Below are 24,115 nucleotides of genomic sequence, written 5' to 3' on the forward strand. Positions count from 1 at the left end.
AAGTCAATAATCTGGAGAGTTTTTGTAAGATGTTTCTTCCATCAACCAACGAAGAAACACATTGGTACTTTCCCATTATGAGTGAGTGCTTCAGGATCTCTTGCACTTACATGTGCAGCAGAGTACTGCAATGGAAGCATGCTGGGCCCATAACCCAGAGGTAGGCAGATTGAAACTATCCTTTGCTATATGCATTTTTTTTTGTTAATTAAAGTAATCCAAAACTGGGATTGATATTTTTGCTCTTTTATTTTTACTTAAAGTACAATAACTTTTACCATTTTAATTTGTTTTAATAGTATATTGACAGTATTGTTTTCTTTCAAAAATCCACTTAATTTTCTTTACCCTATTATTAAAATGGTAATTGACAAAAACAAATTACATTGTCACAAGAAGAGCAATACAAAATGTACAAGTGATATATTAAAATCATCTTTCCAGCTTGAATTTCAATGATGCATTGGGGCAACGATTTTGTGAGAAACATCTTCACCCTTAAAGATTTTCTTAATTCCTTACCTGTGTGCTAATTAGATATCACCTTGTTTTCACATTAAACAGACTTCCACATGAGAAAGCAGCAAGGATGCAGTGGTGTTAATGTTTCCTGGTGTCAACCTGTATTATTTCAGTAGACATTGAAATGAGGATGCATCTTGCTGCCTTTCCAATGAAGCAAGTTTAATTTAGTAATAGGTGAAAAACCATCCCTACAAAGGTGTTAATCAGAGACTTGGCTTTGTGGACACTTTTCAGAGAACAAATTTGTTAGCATAAAAATAAAGCCAGAAAATGAAGAGCTGTTTAATCACTCAATTGGATTTTTTTGCAAGCATATTTCTTTTTCTCTGCAACCCACTGCTAAATTGTGCTTCCTAGCTGTTTTAATAAAATCACTGAATCAAATCTAACTCTGATTACATCAGAGAAGGCCAGGTAGCCTACACCATAACAGGGGGTTTGAAATTTTGACTTGTCTACTTAAAGATCACCAAAATCTGATCACAAGGTCAATTACGTCCCTGGGTGTGATTGAACCACCAACCTTTTGGTTAGTAGCTGTACACACTAACTAATTGCGCCACAGAGACACTTTGCAGAAGTAAATACTGACAAAGGCTAATAAGCATTCATCTAGAACGTTTCCTAGAAAAACTTTAAAAAGTCAATAATCTGGAGAGTTTTTGTAAGATGTTTCTTCCATCAACCAACGAAGAAACACATTGGTACTTTCCCATGATGAGCGAGTGCTTCAGGATCTCTTGCACTTACATGTGCAGCAGAGTACAGCAATGGAAGCATGCTGGGCCCATAACCCAGAGGTAGGCAGATTGAAACTATCCTTTGCTATATGCTTTTTTTTTGTTAATTAAAGTAATCCAAAACTGGGATTGATATTTTGGCTCTTTTATTTTTACTTAAAGTACAATAACTTTTACCATTTTAATTTGTTTTAATAGTATATTGACAGTATTGTTTTCTTTCAAAAATCCACTTAATTTTCTTTACCCTATTATTAAAATGGTAATTGACAAAAACAAACTACATTGTCACCAGAAGAGCAATACAAAATGTACAAGTGATATATTAAAATCATCTTTCCAGCTTGAATTTCAATGATGCATTGGGGCAACGATTTTGTGAGAAACATCTTCACCCTTAAATAAAGATTTTCTTAATTCCTTACCTGTGTGATAATTAGATATCACCTTGTTTTCGCATTAAACAGACTTCCACATGAGAAAGCAGCAAGGATGCAGTGGCGTTAATGTTTCCTGGTGTCAACTTGTATTATTTCAGTAGACATTGAAATGAGGATGCATCTTGCTGCCTTTCCAATGAAGCAAGTTTAATTTAGTAATAGGTGAAAAACCATCCTTACAAAGGTGTTAATCAGAGACTTTGCTTTGTGGACACTTTTCAGAGAACAAATTTGTTAGCATAAAAATAAGCCAGAAAATGAAGAGCTGTTAAATCACTCAATTGGATTTTTCTGCCAGCATATTTTTTTTCTCTGCAAACCACTGCTAAATTGTGCTTCCTAGCTGTTTTTATAAAATCAATGAATCAAATCTAACTCTGATTACATCAGAGAAGGCCAGGTACCCTACACCATAAGAGGGGGTTTGAAATTTTGACTTGTCTACTTAAAGATCACCAAAATCTGATAACAAGATCAATTACATCCCTGGGTGGGATTGAACCACCAACCTTTTAGTTAATAGCCGTACACACTAACTGATTGCGCCACAGAGACACTTTGCGAAAGTCTGTTTAATGTCTGTTTAATGTGAAAATGCAGTCGAGTTTCCCACATTTGGGGAAATCATAGGGGTCAGCATACCCAGAATGCAATGAATGAACCTCACCCTGGGAGAACAATCTTCATGACCATGGTATCTCCTATGCAAAATAAGTATGATTTGGGATAGGGCAGGGGAGGGCCGCTGCTCAGGCACATCTCTGTCAAGTAAAGGAGATTCAACTGAGGCAGCACAAGGGAACTCTCATCTGGGGACAACAACTGCAGGGAGAACACATATTTTCAGATGAACATGGGAGGGCAGAAGGCTGCCTAATACTGAAGCACCCCCAAACAACAAACCAAATGCAACAACTAGTGCAAGCATTCCTGGGGGAAGGCCTGCAGCAGATGGATTTGCATATGGTAATGCCATCCAAGCAGTGGGTCAAAGTTGGCTTCAACCCTCGTCTGCATATGAAAAGAAAAAAGGGATGTGCAGGGCATGGCGGCCTTTTGCGGCGCTTGCATGACCCTTAGTTCGCATTAAACACCCCCACCCTCCTTCGGTGTGGGGCTCATGTTGGCTATGCCCCAGCACCTGAAGCATTCAAGCTGATTTCTTGCAGCAGCTGGGCACTGTAACAGCTCCAGAGCTGCTCTGTGAGGCAAGTAAAAGGGTGTGGGCCCTGCAGCACTACCTGTAGTTTGCATTGTGTGTTGGAAGGCACAAAGTAAGCAGACGGGAGAAGTCAGGATAGTGCGCAAGGGCATAGAAGGGAGCGGCTCAAGAAAAGAGAAGTGGAAACAGACAGCAAACTAGGCTGGAGAGAGACCTGAGACAAAGAGATCTGAATTATACGAGAGACGACCAGGGGAAACACAAATTATGCAGAAAGTTTCCCACATTTGGGGAAATCACAGGGGCAGCACACCCAGAGTGCAATGGGTGAGCCTTGCCCTGGGAGAAGCACCTACATGATCATAGTATCTCACCTGGCAGGTAAGTAGGAGTTGGGCTAGAGCTGGGGAGGGTCGCTGCTCGGGTACCCCCCTGTCAAGTGAAGGAGATCCAACTGAGGCAGCACAAGGGAACTCTCGAAAGAGGAACAAGGCTAGAGGAAGATCTGAGACAAAGAAATCTGATTTTTACCAGAGTTGACCAGAAGAAAGCACAAACACAGTCCCCCACTACCACAAATAATGCAGTCGAGTTTCCCACATTTGGGGAAATCATAGGGGTCAGCATACCCAGAATGCAATGAATGAACCTCACCCTGGGAGAACAATCTTCATGACCATGGTATCTCCTATGCAAAATAAGTATGATTTGGGATAGGGCTGGGGAGGGCCGCTGCTCAGGCACATCTCTGTCAAGTAAAGGAGATTCAACTGAGGCAGCACAAGGGAACTCTCATCTGGGGACAACAACTGCAGGGAGAACACATATTTTCAGATGAACATGGGAGGGCAGAAGGCTGCCTAATACTGAAGCACCCCCAAACAACAAACCAAATGCAACAACTAGTGCAAGCATTCCTGGGGGAAGGCCTGCAGCAGATGGATTTGCATATGGTGATGTCATCCAAGCAGTGGGTCAAAGTTGGCTTCAACCATCGTCTGCATATGAAAAGAAAAAAGGGATGTGCAGGGCATGGTGTCCTTTTGTGGCGCTTGGATGACCCCTCCTTCGGTGTGGGGCTCATGTTGGCTATGCCCCAGCCCCTGAAGCATTCAAGATGATTTCTTGCAGCAGCTGGGCACTGTAACAGCTCCAGAGCTGTTCTGTAAAGCATGTAAAAGGGTGTGGGCCCTGCAGCACTACCTGTAGTATGCATTGTGCGTTGGAAGGCACAAAGTAAGCAGACGGGAGAGGTCAGGATAGTGCGCAAGGGCATAGAAGGGAGCGGCTCAAGAAAAGAGAAGTGGAAACAGACAGCAAACTAGGCTGGAGAAAGACCTGAGACAAAGAGATCTGAATTATACGAGAGCCGACCAGAGGAAACACAAATTATGCAGTCAAGTTTCCCACATTTGGGGAAATCGCAGGAGCAGCACACCCAGAGTGCAATGGGTGAGCCTTGCCCTGGGAGAAGCACCTTCCTGATCATAGTATCTCACCTGGCAGGTAAGTAGGAGTTGGGCTAGAGCTGGGGAGGGTCGCTGCTCGGGCACCCCCCTGTCAAGTGAAGGAGATCCAACTGAGGCAGCACAAGGGAACTCTCGAAAGAAGAACAAGGCTAGAGGAATATCTGAGACAAAGAAATCTGACTTTTACCAGAGCTGAGCAGAGGAAAGCACAAACACAGTCCCCCACTACCACAAATAATGCAGTCGAGTTTCCCACATTTGGGGAAATCACAGGGGTCAGCATACCCAGAATGCAATGAATGAACCTCACCCTGGGAGAACAATCTTCATGACCATGGTATCTCTTATGCAAAATAAGTATGATTTGGGATAGGGCTGGGGAGGGCCGCTGCTCAGGCACATCTCTGTCAAGTAAAGGAGATTCAACTGAGGCAGCACAAGGGAACTCTCATCTGGGGACAACAACTGCAGGGAGAACACATATTTTCAGATGAACATGGGAGGGCAGAAGGCTGCCTAATACTGAAGCACCCCCAAACAACAAACCAAATGCAACAACTAGTGCAAGCATTCCTGGGGGAAGGCCTGCAGCAGATTGATTTGCATATGGTAATGCCATCCAAGCAGTGGGTCAAAGTTGGCTTCAACCCTCGTCTGCATATGAAAAGAGAAAAGGGGCGTGCAGGGCATGGCGGCCTTTTGCGGCGCTTGGGTGACCCTTAGTTCGCATTAAACACCCCCACCCTCCTTCGGTGTGGGGCTCATGTTGGCAATGCCCAAGCCCCTGAAGCATTCAAGCTGATTTCTTGCAGCAGCTGGGTACTGTAACAGCTCCAGAGCTGCTCTGTGAGGCAAGTAAAAGGGTGTGGGCCCTGCAGCACTACCTGTAGTTTGCATTGTGTGTTGGAAGGCACAAAGTAAGCAGACGGGAGAAGTCAGGATAGTGCGCAAGGGCATAGAAGGGAGCGGCTCAAGAAAAGAGAAGTGGAAACAGACAGCAAACTAGGCTGGAGAGAGACCTGAGACAAAGAGATCTGAATTATACGAGAGACGACCAGGGGAAACACAAATTATGCAGTCAAGTTTCCCACATTTGGGGAAATCACAGGGGCAGCACACCCAGAGTGCAATGGGTGACCCTTGCCCTGGGAGAAGCACCTACATGATCATAGTATCTCACCTGGCAGGTAAGTAGGAGTTGGGCTAGAGCTGGGGAGGGTCGCTACTCGGGTACCCCCCTGTCAACTTAAGGAGATCCAACTGAGGCAGCACAAGGGAACTCTCGAAAGAGGAACAAGGCTAGAGGAAGATCTGAGACAAAGAAATCTGACTTTTACCAGAGCTGACCAGAGGAAAGCACAAACACAGTCCCCCACTACCACAAATAATGCAGTCGAGTTTCCCACATTTGGGGAAATCATAGGGGTCAGCATACCCAGAATGCAATGAATGAACCTCACCCTGGGAGAACAATCTTCATGACCATGGTATCTCCTATGCAAAATAAGTATGATTTGGGATAGAGCTGGGGAGGGCCGCTGCTCAGGCACATCTCTGTCAAGTAAAGGAGATTCAACTGAGGCAGCACAAGGGAACTCTCATCTGGGGACAACAACTGCAGGGAGAACACATATTTTCAGATGAACATGGGAGGGCAGAAGGCTGCCTAATACTGAAGCACCCCCAAACAACAAACCAAATGCAACAACTAGTGCAAGCATTCCTGGGTGAAGGCCTGCAGCAGATAGATTTGCATATGGTGATGTCATCCAAGCAGTGGGTCAAAGTTGGCTTCAACCCTCGTCTGCATATGAAAAGAGAAAAGGGGCGTGCAGGGCATGGCAGGCCTTTTGCGGCGCTTGGATGACCCCTAGTTCGCATTAAACACCTCCACCCTCCTTCGGTGTGGGGCTCATGTTGGCTATGCCCCAGCCCCTTAAGCATTCAAGCTGATTTCTTGCAGCAGCTGGGCACTGTAACAGCTCCAGAGCTGCTCTGTAAGGCAAGTAAAAGGGTCTCTGTGGCGCAATCAGTTAGTATGTACGGCTATTAACCGAAAGGTTGGTGGTTCAATCCCACCCAGGGACGTAATTGACCTTGTGATCAGATTTTGGTGATATTTAAGTAGACAAGTCAAAATTTCAAACCCCCTCTTATTGTGTAGGGTACCTGGCCTTCTCTGATGTAATCAGAGTTAGATTTGATTCAGTGATTTTATAAAAAACAGCTAGGAAGCACAATTTAGCAGTGGGTTGCAGAGAAAAAAAATATGCTGGCAGAAAAATCCAATTGAGTGATTAAACAGCTCTTCATTTTCTGGCTTTATTTTTATGCTAACAAATTTGTTCTCTGAAAAGTGTCCACAAAGCCAAGTCTCTGATTAACACCTTTGTAAGGATGGTTTTTCACCTATTACTAAATTAAACTTGCTTCATTGGAAAGGCAGCAAGATGCATCCTCATTTCAATGTCTACTGAAATAATACAGGTTGACACCAGGAAACATTAACGCCACTGCATCCTTGCTGCTTTCTCATGTGGAAGTCTGTTTAATGTGAAAACAAGGTGATATCTAATTAGCACACAGGTAAGGAATTAAGAAAATCTTTATTTAAGGGTGAAGATGTTTCTCACAAAATTGTTGACCCAATGCATCATTGAAATTCAAGCTGGAAAGATGAATTTAATATATCACTTGTACATTTTGTATTGCTCTTCTGGTGACAATGTAGTTTGTTTTTGTCAATTACCATTTTAATAATAGGGTAAAGAAAATGAAGTGGATTTTTGAAAGAAAACAATACTGTCAATATACTATTAAAACAAATTAAAATGGTAAAAGTTATTGTACTTTAAGTAAAAATAAAAGAGACAAAATATCAATCCCAGTTTTGGATTACTTTAATTAACAAAAAAAAATGCATATAGCAGAGGATAGTTTCAATCTGCCTACCTCTGGGTTATGGGCCCAGCATGCTTCCATTGCAGTACTCTGCTGCACATGTAAGTGCATGAGATCCTGAAGCACTCACTCATCATGGGAAAGTACCAATGTGTTTCTTCGTTGGTTGATGGAAGAAACATCTTACAAAAACTCTCCAGATTATTGACTTTTTAAAGTTTTGCTAGGAAACGTTTTAGATGAATGCTTATTAGCCTTTGTCAGTATGGACTTTTGCAAAGTGTCTCTGTGGCGCAATCAGTTAGTATGTACGGCTATTAACCAAAAGCACTGTTTGCAAAGTGTCTCGGTGGCGCAATCGGTTAGTGTGTTCGGCTATTAACCAAAAGGTTGGTGGTTCAATCCCACCCAGGGACGTAATTGACCTTGTGATCAGATTTTGGTGATATTAAAGTAGACAAGTCAAAATTTCAAACCCCCTCTTATTGTGTAGGGTACCTGGCCTTCTCTGATGTAATCAGAGTTAGATTTGATTCAGTGATTTTATAAAAAAACAGCTAGGAAGCACAATTTAGCAGTGGGTTGCAGAGAAAAAAAATATGCTGGCAGAAAAATCCAATTGAGTGATTAAACAGCTCTTCATTTTCTGGCTTTATTTTTATGCTAACAAATTTGTTCTCTGAAAAGTGTCCACAAAGCCAAGTCTCTGATTAACACCTTTGTAAGGATGGTTTTTCACCTATTACTAAATTAAACTTGCTTCATTGGAAAGGCAGCAAGATGCATCCTCATTTCAATGTCTACTGAAATAATACAAGTTGACACCAGGAAACATTAACGCCACTGCATCCTTGCTGCTTTCTCATGTGGAAGTCTGTTTAATGTGAAAACAAGGTGATATCTAATTAGCACACAGGTAAGGAATTAAGAAAATCTTTATTTAAGGGTGAAGATGTTTCTCACAAAATCGTTGCCCCAATGCATCATTGAAATTCAAGCTGGAAAGATGATTTTAATATATCACTTGTACATTTTGTATTGCTCTTCTGGTGACAATGTAGTTTGTTTTTGTCAATTACCATTTTAATAATAGGGTAAAGAAAATTAAGTGGATTTTTGAAAGAAAACAATACTGTCAATATACTATTAAAACAAATTAAAATGGTAAAAGTTATTGTACTTTAAGTAAAAATAAAAGAGCCAAAATATCAATCCCAGTTTTGGATTACTTTAATTAACAAAAAAAAAAAGCATACAGCAGAGGATAGTTTCAATCTGCCTACCTCTGGGTTATGGGTCCAGCATGCTTCCATTGCTGTACTCTGCTGCACATGTAAGTGCAAGAGATCCTGAAGCACTCACTCATCATGGGAAAGTACCAATGTGTTTCTTTGTTGGTTGATGGAAGAAACATCTTACAAAAACTCTCCAGATTATTGACTTTTTAAAGTTTTTCTAGGAAACGTTTTAGATGAATGCTTATTAGCCTTTGTCAGTATGAACTTTTGCAAAGTGTCTCTGTGGCGCAATCAGTTAGTATGTATGGCTATTAACCAAAAGGTTGGTGGTTCAATCCCACCCAGGGACCTAATTGACCTTGTTATAAGATTTTGGTGATCTTTAAGTAGACAAGTCAAATTTCATACCCCCTGTTATGGTGTAGGGTACCTGGCCTTCTCTGATGTGATCAGAGTTAGATTTGATTCAGTGATTTTATAAAAACATCTAGGAAGCACAATTTAGCAGTGGGTTGCAGAGAAAAAGAAATATGCTGGCAAAAAAATCAAATTGTGTGATTAAACAGCTCTTCATTTTCTGGCTTTATTTTTATGCTAACAAATTTGTTCTCTGAAAAGTGTCCACAAAGCCAAGTCTCTGATTAACACCTTTGTAGGGATGGTTTTTCACCTATTACTAAATTAAACTTGCTTCATTGGAAAGGCAGAGAGATGCATCCTCATTTCAATGTCTACTGAAATAATACAGGTTGACACCAGGAAACATTAACGCCACTGCATCCTTGCTGCTTTCTCATGTGGAAGTCTGTTTAATGTGAAAACAAGGTGATATCTAATTAGCACACAGGTAAGGAATTAAGAAAATCTTTATTTAAGGGTGAAGATGTTTCTCACAAAATTGTTGCCCCAATGCATCATTGAAATTCAAGCTGGAAAGATGATTTTAATATATCACTTGTACATTTTGTATTGCTCTTCTGGTGACAATGTAGTTTTTTTTGTCAATTACCATTTTAATAATAGGGTAAAGAAAATTAAGTGGATTTTTGAAAGAAAACTATACTGTCAATATACTATTAAAACAAATTAAAATGGTAAAAGTTATTGTACTTTAAGTAAAAATAAAAGAGCCAAAATATCAATCCCAGTTTTGGATTACTTTAATTAACAAACAAAAAAATGCATATAGCAGAGGATAGTTTCAATCTGCCTACCTCTGGGTTATGGGCCCAGCATTCTTCCATTGCTGTACTCTGCTGCACATGTAAGTGCAAGAGATCCTGAAGCACTCACTCATCATGGGAAAGTACCAATGTGTTTCTTCGTTGGTTGATGGAAGAAACATCTTACAAAAACTCTCCAGATTATTGACTTTTTTAAGTTTTTCTAGGAAACATTTTAGATGAATGCTTATTAGCATTTGTCAGTATGTACTTTCGCAAAGTGTCTCTGTGGCGCAATCAGTTAGTGTGTACGGCTATTAACCAAAAGGTTGGTGGTTCAATCCCACCCAGGGATGTAATTGACCTTGTTATCAGATTTTGGTGATCTTTAAGTAGACAAGTCAAATTTCAAACCCCCTGTTATGGTGTAGGGTACCTGGCCTTCTCTGATGTAATCAGAGTTAGATTTGATTCAGTGATTTTATAAAAACATCTAGGAAGCACAATTTAGCCGTGGGTTGCAGAGAAAAAGAAATATGCTGGCAAAAAAATCAAATTGCGTGATTAAACAGCTCTTCATTTTCTGGCTTTATTTTTATGCTAACAAATTTGTTCTCTGAAAAGTGTCCACAAAGCCAAGTCTCTGATTAACACCTTTGTAGGGATGGTTTTTCACCTATTACTAAATTAAACTTGCTTCATTGGAAAGGCAGCAAGATGCATCCTCATTTCAATGTCTACTGAAATAATACAAGTTGACACCAGGAAACATTAACGCCACTGCATACTTGCTGCTTTCTCATGTGGAAGTCTGTTTAATGTGAAAACAAGGTGATATCTAATTAGCACACAGATAAGGAATTAAGAAAATCTTTATTTAAGGGTGAAGATGTTTCTCACAAAATTATTGACCCAATGCATCATTGAAATTCAAGCTGGAAAGATGATTTTAATATATCACTTGTACATTTTGTATTGCTCTTCTGGTGACAATGTAGTTTGTTTTTGTCAATTACCATTTTAATAATAGGGTAAAGAAAATGAAGTGGATTTTTGAAAGAAAACAATACTGTCAATATACTATTAAAACAAATTAAAATGGTAAAAGTTATTGTACTTTAAGTAAAAATAAAAGAGCCAAAATATCAATCCCAGTTTTGGATTACTTTAATTAACAAAAAAAAAAAGCATACAGCAGAGAATAGTTTCAATCTGCCTACCTCTGGGTTATGGGTCGAGCATGCTTCCATTGCTGTACTCTGCTGCACATGTTAGTGCAAGAGATCCTGAAGCACTCACTCATCATGGGAAAGTACCAATGTGTTTCTTCGTTGGTTGATGGAAGAAACATCTTACAAAAACTCTCCAGATTATTGACTTTTTAAAGTTTTGCTAGGAAACGTTTTAGATGAATGCTTATTAGCCTTTGTCAGTATGGACTTTTGCAAAGTGTCTCTGTGGCGCAATCAGTTAGTATGTACGGCTATTAACCAAAAGGTTGGTGGTTCAATCCCACCCAGGGACCTAATTGACCTTGTTATCAGATTTTGCTGATCTTTAAGTAGACAAGTCAAAATTTCAAACCCCCTGTTATGGTGTAGGGTACTTGGCCTTCTCTGATGTAATCAGAGTTAGATTTGATTCAGTGATTTTATAAAAACAGCTAGGAAGCACAATTTAGCAGTGGGTTGCAGAGAAAAAAAATATGCTGGCAGAAAAATCCAATTGAGTGATTAAACAGCTCTTTATTTTCTGGCTTTATTTTTATGCTAACAAATTTGTTCTCTGAAAAGTGTCCACAAAGCCAAGTCTCTGATTAACACCTTTGTAAGGATGGTTTTTCACCTATTACTAAATTAAACTTGCTTCATTGGAAAGGCAGCAAGATGCATCCTCATTTCAATGTCTACTGAAATAATACAGGTTGACACCAGGAAACATTAACGCCACTGCATCCTTGCTGCTTTCTCATGTGGAAGTCTGTTTAATATGAAAACAAGGTGATATCTAATTAGCACACAGGTAAGGAATTAAGAAAATCTTTATTTAAGGGTGAAGATGTTTCTCACAAAATCGTTGCCCCAATGCATCATTGAAATTCAAGCTGAAAGGTGATTTTAATATATCACTTGTACATTTTGTATTGCTCTTCTGGTGACAATGTAGTTTGTTTTTGTCAATTACCATTTTAATAATAGGGTAAAGAAAATGAAGTGGATTTTTGAAAGAAAACAATACTGTCAATATACTATTAAAACAAATTAAAATGGTAAAAGTTATTGTACTTTAAGTAAAAATAAAAGAGACAAAATATCAATCCCAGTTTTGGATTACTTTAATTAACAAAAAAAAATGCATATAGCAGAGGATAGTTTCAATCTGCCTACCTCTGGGTTATAGGCCCAGCATGCTTCCATTGCAGTACTCTGCTGCACATGTAAGTGCAAGAGATCCTGAAGCACTCACTCATCATGGGAAAGTACCAATGTGTTTCTTCGTTGGTTGATGGAAGAAACATCTTACAAAAACTCTCCAGATTATTGACTTTTTAAAGTTTTTCTAGGAAACGTTTTAGATGAATGCTTATTAGCCTTTGCAGTATGAACTTTTGCAAAGTGTCTCTGTGGCGCAATCAGTTAGTATGTACGGCTATTAACCAAAAGGTTGGTGGTTCAATCCCACCCAGGGACCTAATTGACCTTGTTATCAGATTTTGCTGATCTTTAAGTAGACAAGTCAAAATTTCAAACCCCCTGTTATGGTGTAGGGTACTTGGCCTTCTCTGATGTAATCAGAGTTAGATTTGATTCAGTGATTTTATAAAAACAGCTAGGAAGCACAATTTAGCAGTGGGTTGCAGAGAAAAAAAATATGCTGGCAGAAAAATCCAATTGAGTGATTAAACAGCTCTTTATTTTCTGGCTTTATTTTTATGCTAACAAATTTGTTCTCTGAAAAGTGTCCACAAAGCCAAGTCTCTGATTAACACCTTTGTAAGGATGGTTTTTCACCTATTACTAAATTAAACTTGCTTCATTGGAAAGGCAGCAAGATGCATCCTCATTTCAATGTCTACTGAAATAATACAGGTTGACACCAGGAAACATTAACGCCACTGCATCCTTGCTGCTTTCTCATGTGGAAGTCTGTTTAATATGAAAACAAGGTGATATCTAATTAGCACACAGGTAAGGAATTAAGAAAATCTTTATTTAAGGGTGAAGATGTTTCTCACAAAATCGTTGCCCCAATGCATCATTGAAATTCAAGCTGAAAGGTGATTTTAATATATCACTTGTACATTTTGTATTGCTCTTCTGGTGACAATGTAGTTTGTTTTTGTCAATTACCATTTTAATAATAGGGTAAAGAAAATGAAGTGGATTTTTGAAAGAAAACAATACTGTCAATATACTATTAAAACAAATTAAAATGGTAAAAGTTATTGTACTTTAAGTAAAAATAAAAGAGACAAAATATCAATCCCAGTTTTGGATTACTTTAATTAACAAAAAAAAATGCATATAGCAGAGGATAGTTTCAATCTGCCTACCTCTGGGTTATAGGCCCAGCATGCTTCCATTGCAGTACTCTGCTGCACATGTAAGTGCAAGAGATCCTGAAGCACTCACTCATCATGGGAAAGTACCAATGTGTTTCTTCGTTGGTTGATGGAAGAAACATCTTACAAAAACTCTCCAGATTATTGACTTTTTAAAGTTTTTCTAGGAAACGTTTTAGATGAATGCTTATTAGCCTTTGCAGTATGAACTTTTGCAAAGTGTCTCTGTGGCGCAATCAGTTAGTATGTACGGCTATTAACCAAAAGGTTGGTGGTTCAATCCCACCCAGGGACCTAATTGACCTTGTTATCAGATTTTGGTGATCTTTAAGTAGACAAGTCAAATTTCATACCCCCTGTTATGGTGTAGGGTACCTGGCCTTCTCTGATGTAATCAGAGTTAGATTTGATTCAGTGATTTTATAAAAACATCTAGGAAGCACAATTTAGCAGTGGGTTGCAGAGAAAAAGAAATATGCTGGCAAAAAAATCAAATTGCGTGATTAAACAGCTCTTTATTTTCTGGCTTTATTTTTATGCTAACAAATTTGTTCTCTGAAAAGTGTCCACAAAGCCAAGTCTCTGATTAACACCTTTGTAGGGATGGTTTTTCACCTATTACTAAATTAAACTTGCTTCATTGGAAAGGCAGCAAGATGCATCCTCATTTCAATGTCTACTGAAATAATACAGGTTGACACCAGGAAACATTAACGCCACTGCATCCTTGCTGCTTTCTCATGTGGAAGTCTGTTTAATGTGAAAACAAGGTGATATCTAATTAGCACACAGGTAAGGAATTAAGAAAATCTTTATTTAAGGGTGAAGATGTTTCTCACAAAATTGTTGACCCAATGCATCATTGAAATTCAAGCTGGAAAGATGATTTTAATATATCACTTGTACATTTTGTATTGCTCTTCTGGTGACAATGTAGTTTTTTTTGTCAATTACCATTTTAATAATAGGGTAAAGAAAATTAAGTGGATTTTTGAAAGAAAACTATACTGTCAATATACTATTAAAACAAATTAAAATGGTAAAAGTTATTGTACTTTAAGTAAAAATAAAAGAGCAAAAATATCAATCCCAGTTTTGATTACTTAAATTAACAAAAAAAAATGCATATAGCAAAGGATAGTTTCAATCTGCCTACCTCTGGGTTATGGGTCCAGCATGCTTCCATTGCAGTACTCTGCTGCACATGTAAGTGCAAGAGATCCTGAAGCACTCACTCATCATGGGAAAGTACCAATGTGTTTATTCATTGGTTGATGGAAGAAACATCTTACAAAAACTCTCCAGATTATTGATTATTTAATGTTTTTCTAGGAAACGTTCTAGATGTATGCTTATTAGCCTTTGTCAGTATGTACTGTTTGCAAAGTGTCTCGGTGGCGCAATCGGTTAGTGTGTTCGGCTATTAACCAAAAGGTTGGTGGTTCAATACCACCCAGGGACATAATTGACCTTGTGATCACATTTTGGTGATATTTAAGTAGACAAGTCAAAATTTCAAACCCCCTCTTATTGTGTAGGGTACCTGGCCTTCTCTGATGTAATCAGAGTTAGATTTGATTCAGTGATTTTATAAAAAACAGCTAGGAAGCACAATTTAGCAGTGGGTTGCAGAGAAAAAAAATATGCTGGCAGAAAAATCCAATTGAGTGATTAAACAGCTCTTCATTTTCTGGCTTTATTTTTATGCTAACAAATTTGTTCTCTGAAATGTGTCCACAAAGCCAAGTCTCTGATTAACACCTTTGTAAGGATGGTTTTTCACCTATTACTAAATTAAACTTGCTTCATTGGAAAGGCAGCAAGATGCATCCTCATTTCAATGTCTACTGAAATAATACAGGTTGACACCAGGAAACATTAACGCCACTGCATGCTTGCTGCTTTCTCATGTGGAAGTCTGTTTAATGTGAAAACAAGGTGATATCTAATTAGCACACAGGTAAGGAATTACGAAAATCTTTATTTAAGGGTGAAGATGTTTCTCACAAAATTGTTGCCCCAATGCATCATTGAAATTCAAGCTGGAAAGATGATTTTAATATATCACTTGTACATTTTGTATTGCTCTTCTGGTGACAATGTAGTTTTTTTGTCAATTACCATTTTAATAACAGGGTAAAGAAAATTAAGTGGATTTTTGAAAGAAAACTATACTGTCAATATACTATTAAAACAAATTAAAATGGTAAAAGTTATTGTACTTTAAGTAAAAATAAAAGAGCAAAATATCAATCCCAGTTTTGATTACTTAAATTAACAAAAAAAATGCATATAGCAAAGGATAGTTTCAATCTGCCTACCTCTGGGTTATGGGTCCAGCATGCTTCCATTGCAGTACTCTGCTGCCCATGTAAGTGCAAGAGATCCTGAAGCACTCACTCATCATGGGAAAGTACCAATGTGTTTATTCGTTGGTTGATGGAAGAAACATCTTACAAAAACTCTCCAGATTATTGATTTTTTAATGTTTTTCTAGGAAACGTTCTAGATGTATGCTTATTAGCCTTTGTCAGTATATACTTTTTGCAACGTGTCTCTGTGTCGCAATCGGTTAGTGTGTTTGGCTATTAACCAAAAGGTTGGTGGTTCAATCCCACCCAGGGACGTAATTAACCTTGTGATCAGATTTTGGTGATATTTAAGTAGACAAGTCAAAATTTCAAACCTCCTCTTATGGTTTAGGGTACATGGCCTTCTCTGATGTAATCAGAGTTAGATTTGATTCAGTGATTTTATAAAAAACAGCTAGGAAGCACAATTTAGCAGTGGGTTGCAGAGAAAAAAAATATGCTGGCAAAAAAAATCCAATTGAGTGATTAAACAGCTCTTCATTTTCTGGCTTTATTTTTATGCTAACAAATTTGTTCTCTGAAAAGTGTCCACAAAGCCAAGTCTCTGATTAACACCTTTGTAAGGATGGTTTTTCACCTATTACTAAATTAAACTTGCTTCATTGGAAAGGCAGCAAGATGCATCCTCATTTCAATGTCTACTGAAATAATACAGGTTGACACCAGGAAACATTAACGCCACTGCATCCTTGCTGCTTTCTCATGTGGAAGTCTGTTTAATGTGAAAACAAGGTGATATCTAATTAGCACACAGGTAAGAAATTACGAAAATCTTTATTTAAGGGTGAAGATGTTTCTCACAAAATCGTTGCCCCAATGCATCATTGAAATTCAAGCTGGAAAGATGATTTTAATATATCACTTGTACATTTTGTATTGCTCTTCTGGTGACAATGTAGTTTGTTTTTGTCAATTACCATTTTAATAATAGGGTAAAGAAAATGAAGTGGATTTTTGAAAGAAAACAATACTGTCAATATACTATTAAAACAAATTAAAATGGTAAAAGTTATTGTACTTTAAGTTAAAATAAAAGAGACAAAATATCAATCCCAGTTTTGGATTACTTTAATTAACAAAAAAAAATGCATATAGCAGAGGATAGTTTCAATCTGCCTACCTCTGGGTTATGGGCCCAGCATGCTTCCATTGCAGTACTCTGCTGCACATGTAAGTGCAAGAGATCCTGAAGCACTCACTCATCATGGGAAAGTACCAATGTGTTTCTTCGTTGGTTGATGGAAGAAACATCTTACAAAAACTCTCCAGATTATTGACTTTTTAAAGTTTTGCTAGGAAACGTTTTAGATGAATGCTTATTAGCCTTTGCAGTATGAACTTTTGCATAGTGTCTCTGTGGCGCAATCAGTTAGTATGTACAGCTATTAACCAAAAGGTTGGTGGTTCAATCCCACCCAGGGACCTAATTGACCTTGTTATCAGATTTTGGTGATCTTTAAGTAGACAAGTCAAATTTCATACCCCCTGTTATGGTGTAGGGTACCTGGCCTTCTCTGATGTAATCAGAGTTAGATTTGATTCAGTGATTTTATAAAAACATCTAGGAAGCACAATTTAGCAGTGGGTTGCAGAGAAAAAGAAATATGCTGGCAAAAAAATCAAATTGCGTGATTAAACAGCTCTTAATTTTCTGGCTTTATTTTTATGCTAACAAATTTGTTCTCTGAAAAGTGTCCACAAAGCCAAGTCTCTGATTAACACCTTTGTAGGGATGGTTTTTCACCTATTACTAAATTAAACTTGCTTCATTGGAAAGGCAGCAAGATGCATCCTCATTTTAATGTCTTCTGAAATAATACAGGTTGACACCAGGAAACATTAACGCCACTGCATCCTTGCTGCTTTCTCATGTGGAAGTCTGTTTAATGTGAAAACAAGGTGATATCTAATTAGCACACAGGTAAGGAATTAAGAAAATCTTTATTTAAGGGTGAAGATGTTTCTCACAAAATTGTTGACCCAATGCATCATTGAAATTCAAGCTGGAAAGATGATTTTAATATATCACTTGTACATTTTGTATTGCTCTTCTGGTGACAATGTAGTTTTTTTTGTCAATTACCATTTTAATAATAGGGTAAAGAAAATTAAGTGGATTTTTGAAAGAAAACTATACTGTCAATATACTATTAAAACAAATTAAAATGGTAAAAGTTATTGTACTTTAAGTAAAAATAAAAGAGCAAAAATATCAATCCCAGTTTTGATTACTTAAATTAACAAAAAAAAATGCATATAGCAAAGGATAGTTTCAATCTGCCTACCTCTGGGTTATGGGCCCAGCATGCTTCCATTGCAGTACTCTGCTGCACATGTAAGTTCAAGAGATCCTGAAGCACTCACTCATCATGGGAAAGTACCAATGTGTTTCTTCGTTGGTTGATGGAAGAAACATCTTACAAAAACTCTCCAGATTATTGACTTTTTAAAGTTTTTCTAGGAAACGTTTTAGATGAATGCTTATTAGCCTTTGTCAGTATGGACTTTTGCAAAGTGTCTCTGTGGCGCAATCAGTTAGTATGTACGGCTATTAACCAAAAGGTTGGTGGTTCAATCCCACCCAGGGACCTAATTGACCTTGTTATCAGATTTTGGTGATCTTTAAGTAGACAAGTCAAAATTTCAAACCCCCTGTTATGGTGTAGGGTACCTGGCCTTCTCTGATGTAATCAGAGTTAGATTTGATTCAGTGATTTTATAAAAACAGCTAGGAAGCACAATTTAGCAGTGGGTTGCAGAGAAAAAAAATATGCTGGCAGAAAAATCCAATTGAGTGATTAAACAGCTCTTTATTTTCTGGCTTTATTTTTATGCTAACAAATTTGTTCTCTGAAAAGTGTCCACAAAGCCAAGTCTCTGATTAACACCTTTGTAAGGATGGTTTATCACCTATTACTAAATTAAACTTGCTTCATTGGAAAGGCAGCAAGATGCATCCTCATTTCAATGTCTACTGAAATAATACAGGTTGACACAAGGAAACATTAACGCCACTGCATCCTTGCTGCTTTCTCATGTGGAAGTCTGTTTAATGTGAAAACAAGGTGATATCTAATTAGCACACAGGTAAGGAATTAAGAAAATCTTTATTTAAGGGTGAAGATGTTTCTCACAAAATCGTTGCCCCAATGCATCATTGAAATTCAAGCTGGAAAGATGATTTTAATATATCACTTGTACATTTTGTATTGCTCTTCTGGTGACAATGTAGTTTGTTTTTGTCAATTACCATTTTAATAATAGGGTAAAGAAAATGAAGTGGATTTTTGAAAGAAAACAATACTGTCAATATACTATTAAAACAAATTAAAATGGTAAAAGTTATTGTACTTTAAGTAAAAATAAAAGAGACAAAATATCAATCCCAGTTTTGGATTACTTTAATTAACAAAAAAAATGCATATAGCAGAGGATAGTTTCAATCTGCCTACCTCTGGGTTATGGGCCCAGCATGCTTCCATTGCAGTACTCTGCTGCACATGTAAGTGCAAGAGATCCTGAAGCACTCACTCATCATGGGAAAGTACCAATGTGTTTCTTCGTTGGTTGATGGAAGAAACATCTTACAAAAACTCTCCAGATTATTGATTTTTTAATGTTTTTCTAGGAAACGTTCTAGATGTATGCTTATTAGCCTTTGTCAGTATGGACTTTTCGCAAAGTGTCTCTGTGGCGCAATCGGTTAGTGTGTTTGGCTATTAACCAAAAGTTTGGTGGTTCAATCCCACCCAGGGACCTAATTGACCTTGTTATCAGATTTTGGTGATCTTTAAGTAGACAAGTCAAAATTTCAAACCCCCTGTTATGGTGTAGGGTACCTGGCCTTCTCTGATGTAATCAGAGTTAGATTTGATTCAGTGATTTTATAAAAATAGCTAGGAAGCACAATTTAGCAGTGGGTTGCAGAGAAAAAAAATATGCTGGCAGAAAAATCCAATTGAGTGATTAAACAGCTCTTTATTTTCTGGCTTTATTTTTATGCTAACAAATTTGTTCTCTGAAAAGTGTCCACAAAGCCAAGTCTCTGATTAACACCTTTGTAAGGATGGTTTTTCACCTATTACTAAATTAAACTTGCTTCATTGGAAAGGCAGCAAGATGCATCCTCATTTCAATGTCTACTGAAATAATACAAGTTGACACCAGGAAACATTAACGCCACTGCATCCTTGCTGCTTTCTCATGTGGAAGTCTGTTTAATGTGAAAACAAGGTGATATCTAATTAGCACACATGTAAGGAATTAAGAAAATCTTTATTTAAGGGTGAAGATGTTTCTCACAAAATCGTTGCCCCAATGCATCATTGAAATTCAAGCTGGAAAGATGATTTTAATATATCACTTGTACATTTTGTATTGCTCTTCTGGTGACAATGTAGTTTGTTTTTGTCAATTACCATTTAATAATAGGGTAAAGAAAATTAAGTGGATTTTTGAAAGAAAACAATACTGTCAATATACTATTAAAACAAATTAAAATGGTAAAAGTTATTGTACTTTAAGTAAAAATAAAAGAGACAAAATATCAATCCCAGTTTTGGATTACTTTAATTAACAAAAAAAAAAGCATACAGCAGAGGATAGTTTCAATCTGCCTACCTCTGGGTTATGGGTCCAGCATGCTTCCATTGCTGTACTCTGCTGCACATGTAAGTGCAAGAGATCCTGAAGCACTCACTCATCATGGGAAAGTACCAATGTGTTTCTTCGTTGGTTGATGGAAGAAACATCTTACAAAAACTCTCCAGATTATTGACTTTTTAAAGTTTTGCTAGGAAACGTTTTAGATGAATGCTTATTAGCCTTTGTCAGTATGGACTTTTGCAAAGTGTCTCTGTGGCGCAATCAGTTAGTATGTACGGCTATTAACCAAAAGGTTGGTGGTTCAATCCCACCCAGGGACCTAATTGACCTTGTTATCAGATTTTGCTGATCTTTAAGTAGACAAGTCAAAATTTCAAACCCCCTGTTATGGTGTAGGGTACTTGGCCTTCTCTGATGTAATCAGAGTTAGATTTGATTCAGTGATTTTATAAAAACAGCTAGGAAGCACAATTTAGCAGTGGGTTGCAGAGAAAAAAAATATGCTGGCAGAAAAATCCAATTGCGTGATTAAACAGCTCTTCATTTTCTGGCTTTATTTTTATGCTAACAAATTTGTTCTCTGAAAAGTGTCCACAAAGCCAAGTCTCTGATTAACACCTTTGTAAGGATGGTTTTTCACCTATTACTAAATTAAACTTGCTTCATTGGAAAGGCAGCAAGATGCATCCTCATTTCAATGTCTACTGAAATAATACAAGTTGACACCAGGAAACATTAACGCCACTGCATCCTTGCTGCTTTCTCATGTGGAAGTCTGTTTAATGTGAAAACAAGGTGATATCTAATTAGCACACATGTAAGGAATTAAGAAAATCTTTATTTAAGGGTGAAGATGTTTCTCACAAAATTGTTGCCCCAATGCATCATTGAAATTCAAGCTGAAAGGTGATTTTAATATATCACTTGTACATTTTGTATTGCTCTTCTGGTGACAATGTAGTTTGTTTTTGTCAATTACCATTTTAATAATAGGGTAAAGAAAATGAAGTGGATTTTTGAAAGAAAACAATACTGTCAATATACTATTAAAACAAATTAAAATGGTAAAAGTTATTGTACTTTAAGTAAAAATAAAAGAGACAAAATATCAATCCCAGTTTTGGATTACTTTAATTAACAAAAAAAAATGCATATAGCAGAGGATAGTTTCAATCTGCCTACCTCTGGGTTATGGGCCCAGCATGCTTCCATTGCAGTACTCTGCTGCACATGTAAGTGCAAGAGATCCTGAAGCACTCACTCATCATGGGAAAGTACCAATGTGTTTCTTCGTTGGTTGATGGAAGAAACATCTTACAAAAACTCTCCAGATTATTGACTTTTTTAAGTTTTTCTAGGAAACGTTTTAGATGAATGCTAATTAGCCTTTGCAGTATGAACTTTTGCAAAGTGTCTCTGTGGCGCAATCAGTTAGTATGTACGGCTATTAACTAAAAGGTTGGTGGTTCAATCCCACCCAGGGACCTAATTGACCTTTTTATCAGATTTTGGTGATCTTTAAGTAGACAAGTCAAATTTCATACCCCCTGTTATGGTGTAGGGTACCTGGCCTTCTCTGATGTAATCAGAGTTAGATTTGATTCAGTGATTTTATAAAAACATCTAGGAAGCACAATTTAGCAGTGGGTTGCAGAGAAAAAGAAATATGCTGGCAAAAAAATCAAATTGCGTGATTAAACAGCTCTTTATTTTCTGGCTTTATTTTTATGCTAACAAATTTGTTCTCTGAAAAGTGTCCACAAAGCCAAGTCTCTGATTAACACCTTTGTAGGGATGGTTTTTCACCTATTACTAAATTAAACTTGCTTCATTGGAAAGGCAGCAAGATGCATCCTCATTTCAATGTCTACTGAAATAATACAGGTTGACACCAGGAAACATTAACGCCACTGCATCCTTGCTGCTTTCTCATGTGGAAGTCTGTTTAATGTGAAAACAAGGTGATATCTAATTAGCACACAGGTAAGGAATTAAGAAAATCTTTATTTAAGGGTGAAGATGTTTCTCACAAAATTGTTGACCCAATGCATCATTGAAATTCAAGCTGGAAAGATGATTTTAATATATCACTTGTACATTTTGTATTGCTCTTCTGGTGACAATGTAGTTTTTTTTGTCAATTACCATTTTAATAATAGGGTAAAGAAAATTAAGTGGATTTTTGAAAGAAAACTATACTGTCAATATACTATTAAAACAAATTAAAAATGGTAAAAGTTATTGTACTTTAAGTAAAAATAAAAGAGAAAAAATATCAATCCCAGTTTTGATTACTTAAATTAACAAAAAAAAATGCATATAGCAAAGGATAGTTTCAATCTGCCTACCTCTGGGTTATGGGTCCAGCATGCTTCCATTGCAGTACTCTGCTGCACATGTAAGTGCAAGAGATCCTGAAGCACTCACTCATCATGGGAAAGTACCAATGTGTTTATTCATTGGTTGATGGAAGAAACATCTTACAAAAACTCTCCAGATTATTGATTTTTTAATGTTTTTCTAGGAAACGTTCTAGATGTATGCTTATTAGCCTTTGTCAGTATGTACTGTTTGCAAAGTGTCTCGGTGGCGCAATCGGTTAGTGTGTTCGGCTATTAACCAAAAGTTTGGTGGTTCAATCCCACCCAGGGACATAATTGACCTTGTGATCACATTTTGGTGATATTTAAGTAGACAAGTCAAAATTTCAAACCCCCTCTTATTGTGTAGGGTACCTGGCCTTCTCTGATGTAATCAGAGTTAGATTTGATTCAGTGATTTTATAAAAAACAGCTAGGAAGCACAATTTTACAGTGGGTTGCAGAGAAAAAAAATATGCTGGCAGAAAAATCCAATTGAGTGATTAAACAGCTCTTCATTTTCTGGCTTTATTTTTATGCTAACAAATTTGTTCTCTGAAAAGTGTCCACAAAGCCAAGTCTCTGATTAACACCTTTGTAAGGATGGTTTTTCACCTATTACTAAATTAAACTTGCTTCATTGGAAAGGCAGCAAGATGCATCCTCATTTCAATGTCTACTGAAATAATACAGGTTGACACCAGGAAACATTAACGCCACTGCATCCTTGCTGCTTTCTCATGTGGAAGTCTGTTTAATATGAAAACAAGGTGATATCTAATTAGCACACAGGTAAGGAATTAAGAAAATCTTTATTTAAGGGTGAAGATGTTTCTCACAAAATTGTTGCCCCAATGCATCATTGAAATTCAAGCTGAAAGGTGATTTTAATATATCACTTGTACATTTTGTATTGCTCTTCTGGTGACAATGTAGTTTGTTTTTGTCAATTACCATTTTAATAATAGGGTAAAGAAAATGAAGTGGATTTTTGAAAGAAAACAATACTGTCAATATACTATTAAAACAAATTAAAATGGTAAAAGTTATTGTACTTTATGTAAAAATAAAAGAGACAAAATATCAATCCCAGTTTTGGATTACTTTAATTAACAAAAAAAAATGCATATAGCAGAGGATAGTTTCAATCTGCCTACCTCTGGGTTATGGGCCCAGCATGCTTCCATTGCAGTACTCTGCTGCACATGTAAGTGCAAGAGATCCTGAAGCACTCACTCATCATGGGAAAGTACCAATGTGTTTCTTCGTTGGTTGATGGAAGAAACATCTTACAAAAACTCTCCAGATTATTGACTTTTTAAAGTTTTTCTAGGAAACGTTTTAGATGAATGCTAATTAGCCTTTGCAGTATGAACTTTTGCAAAGTGTCTCTGTGGCGCAATCAGTTAGTATGTACGGCTATTAACTAAAAGGTTGGTGGTTCAATCCCACCCAGGGACCTAATTGACCTTTTTATCAGATTTTGGTGATCTTTAAGTAGACAAGTCAAATTTCATACCCCCTGTTATGGTGTAGGGTACCTGGCCTTCTCTGATGTAATCAGAGTTAGATTTGATT

The 24,115-nt window shown here is 37.3% G+C and overlaps 6 non-coding genes and 1 pseudogene across 6 annotated transcripts; all 7 read right to left on the reverse strand.

Annotated features, from left to right (window-relative positions):
• Positions 1–2,295: 2,295 nt before the first annotated feature.
• On the reverse strand, positions 2,296–2,423 carry LOC135022370 (U1 spliceosomal RNA; annotated as a pseudogene).
• A 671-nt stretch (positions 2,424–3,094) lies between these two features.
• LOC135022367 (U1 spliceosomal RNA) lies at positions 3,095–3,256 on the reverse strand. The gene has a single exon (XR_010219506.1). It is a non-coding gene; the product is annotated as a U1 spliceosomal RNA (small nuclear RNA).
• A 152-nt stretch (positions 3,257–3,408) lies between these two features.
• Positions 3,409–3,572, reverse strand: LOC135022353 (U1 spliceosomal RNA). Its single transcript, XR_010219494.1, has one exon. It is a non-coding gene; the product is annotated as a U1 spliceosomal RNA (small nuclear RNA).
• A 646-nt stretch (positions 3,573–4,218) lies between these two features.
• On the reverse strand, positions 4,219–4,381 carry LOC135022360 (U1 spliceosomal RNA). Its single transcript, XR_010219500.1, has one exon. It is a non-coding gene; the product is annotated as a U1 spliceosomal RNA (small nuclear RNA).
• A 152-nt stretch (positions 4,382–4,533) lies between these two features.
• LOC135022356 (U1 spliceosomal RNA) lies at positions 4,534–4,697 on the reverse strand. The gene has a single exon (XR_010219497.1). It is a non-coding gene; the product is annotated as a U1 spliceosomal RNA (small nuclear RNA).
• A 671-nt stretch (positions 4,698–5,368) lies between these two features.
• LOC135022364 (U1 spliceosomal RNA) lies at positions 5,369–5,531 on the reverse strand. The gene has a single exon (XR_010219503.1). It is a non-coding gene; the product is annotated as a U1 spliceosomal RNA (small nuclear RNA).
• Positions 5,532–5,683: 152 nt separating this feature from the next.
• Positions 5,684–5,847, reverse strand: LOC135022373 (U1 spliceosomal RNA). Its single transcript, XR_010219509.1, has one exon. It is a non-coding gene; the product is annotated as a U1 spliceosomal RNA (small nuclear RNA).
• Positions 5,848–24,115: the final 18,268 nt, after the last annotated feature.

The sequence above is a fragment of the Pseudophryne corroboree genome, unplaced genomic scaffold (genome assembly GCF_028390025.1).
Source record: "Pseudophryne corroboree isolate aPseCor3 unplaced genomic scaffold, aPseCor3.hap2 scaffold_387, whole genome shotgun sequence".
Classification (NCBI taxonomy): domain Eukaryota; kingdom Metazoa; phylum Chordata; class Amphibia; order Anura; family Myobatrachidae; genus Pseudophryne; species Pseudophryne corroboree.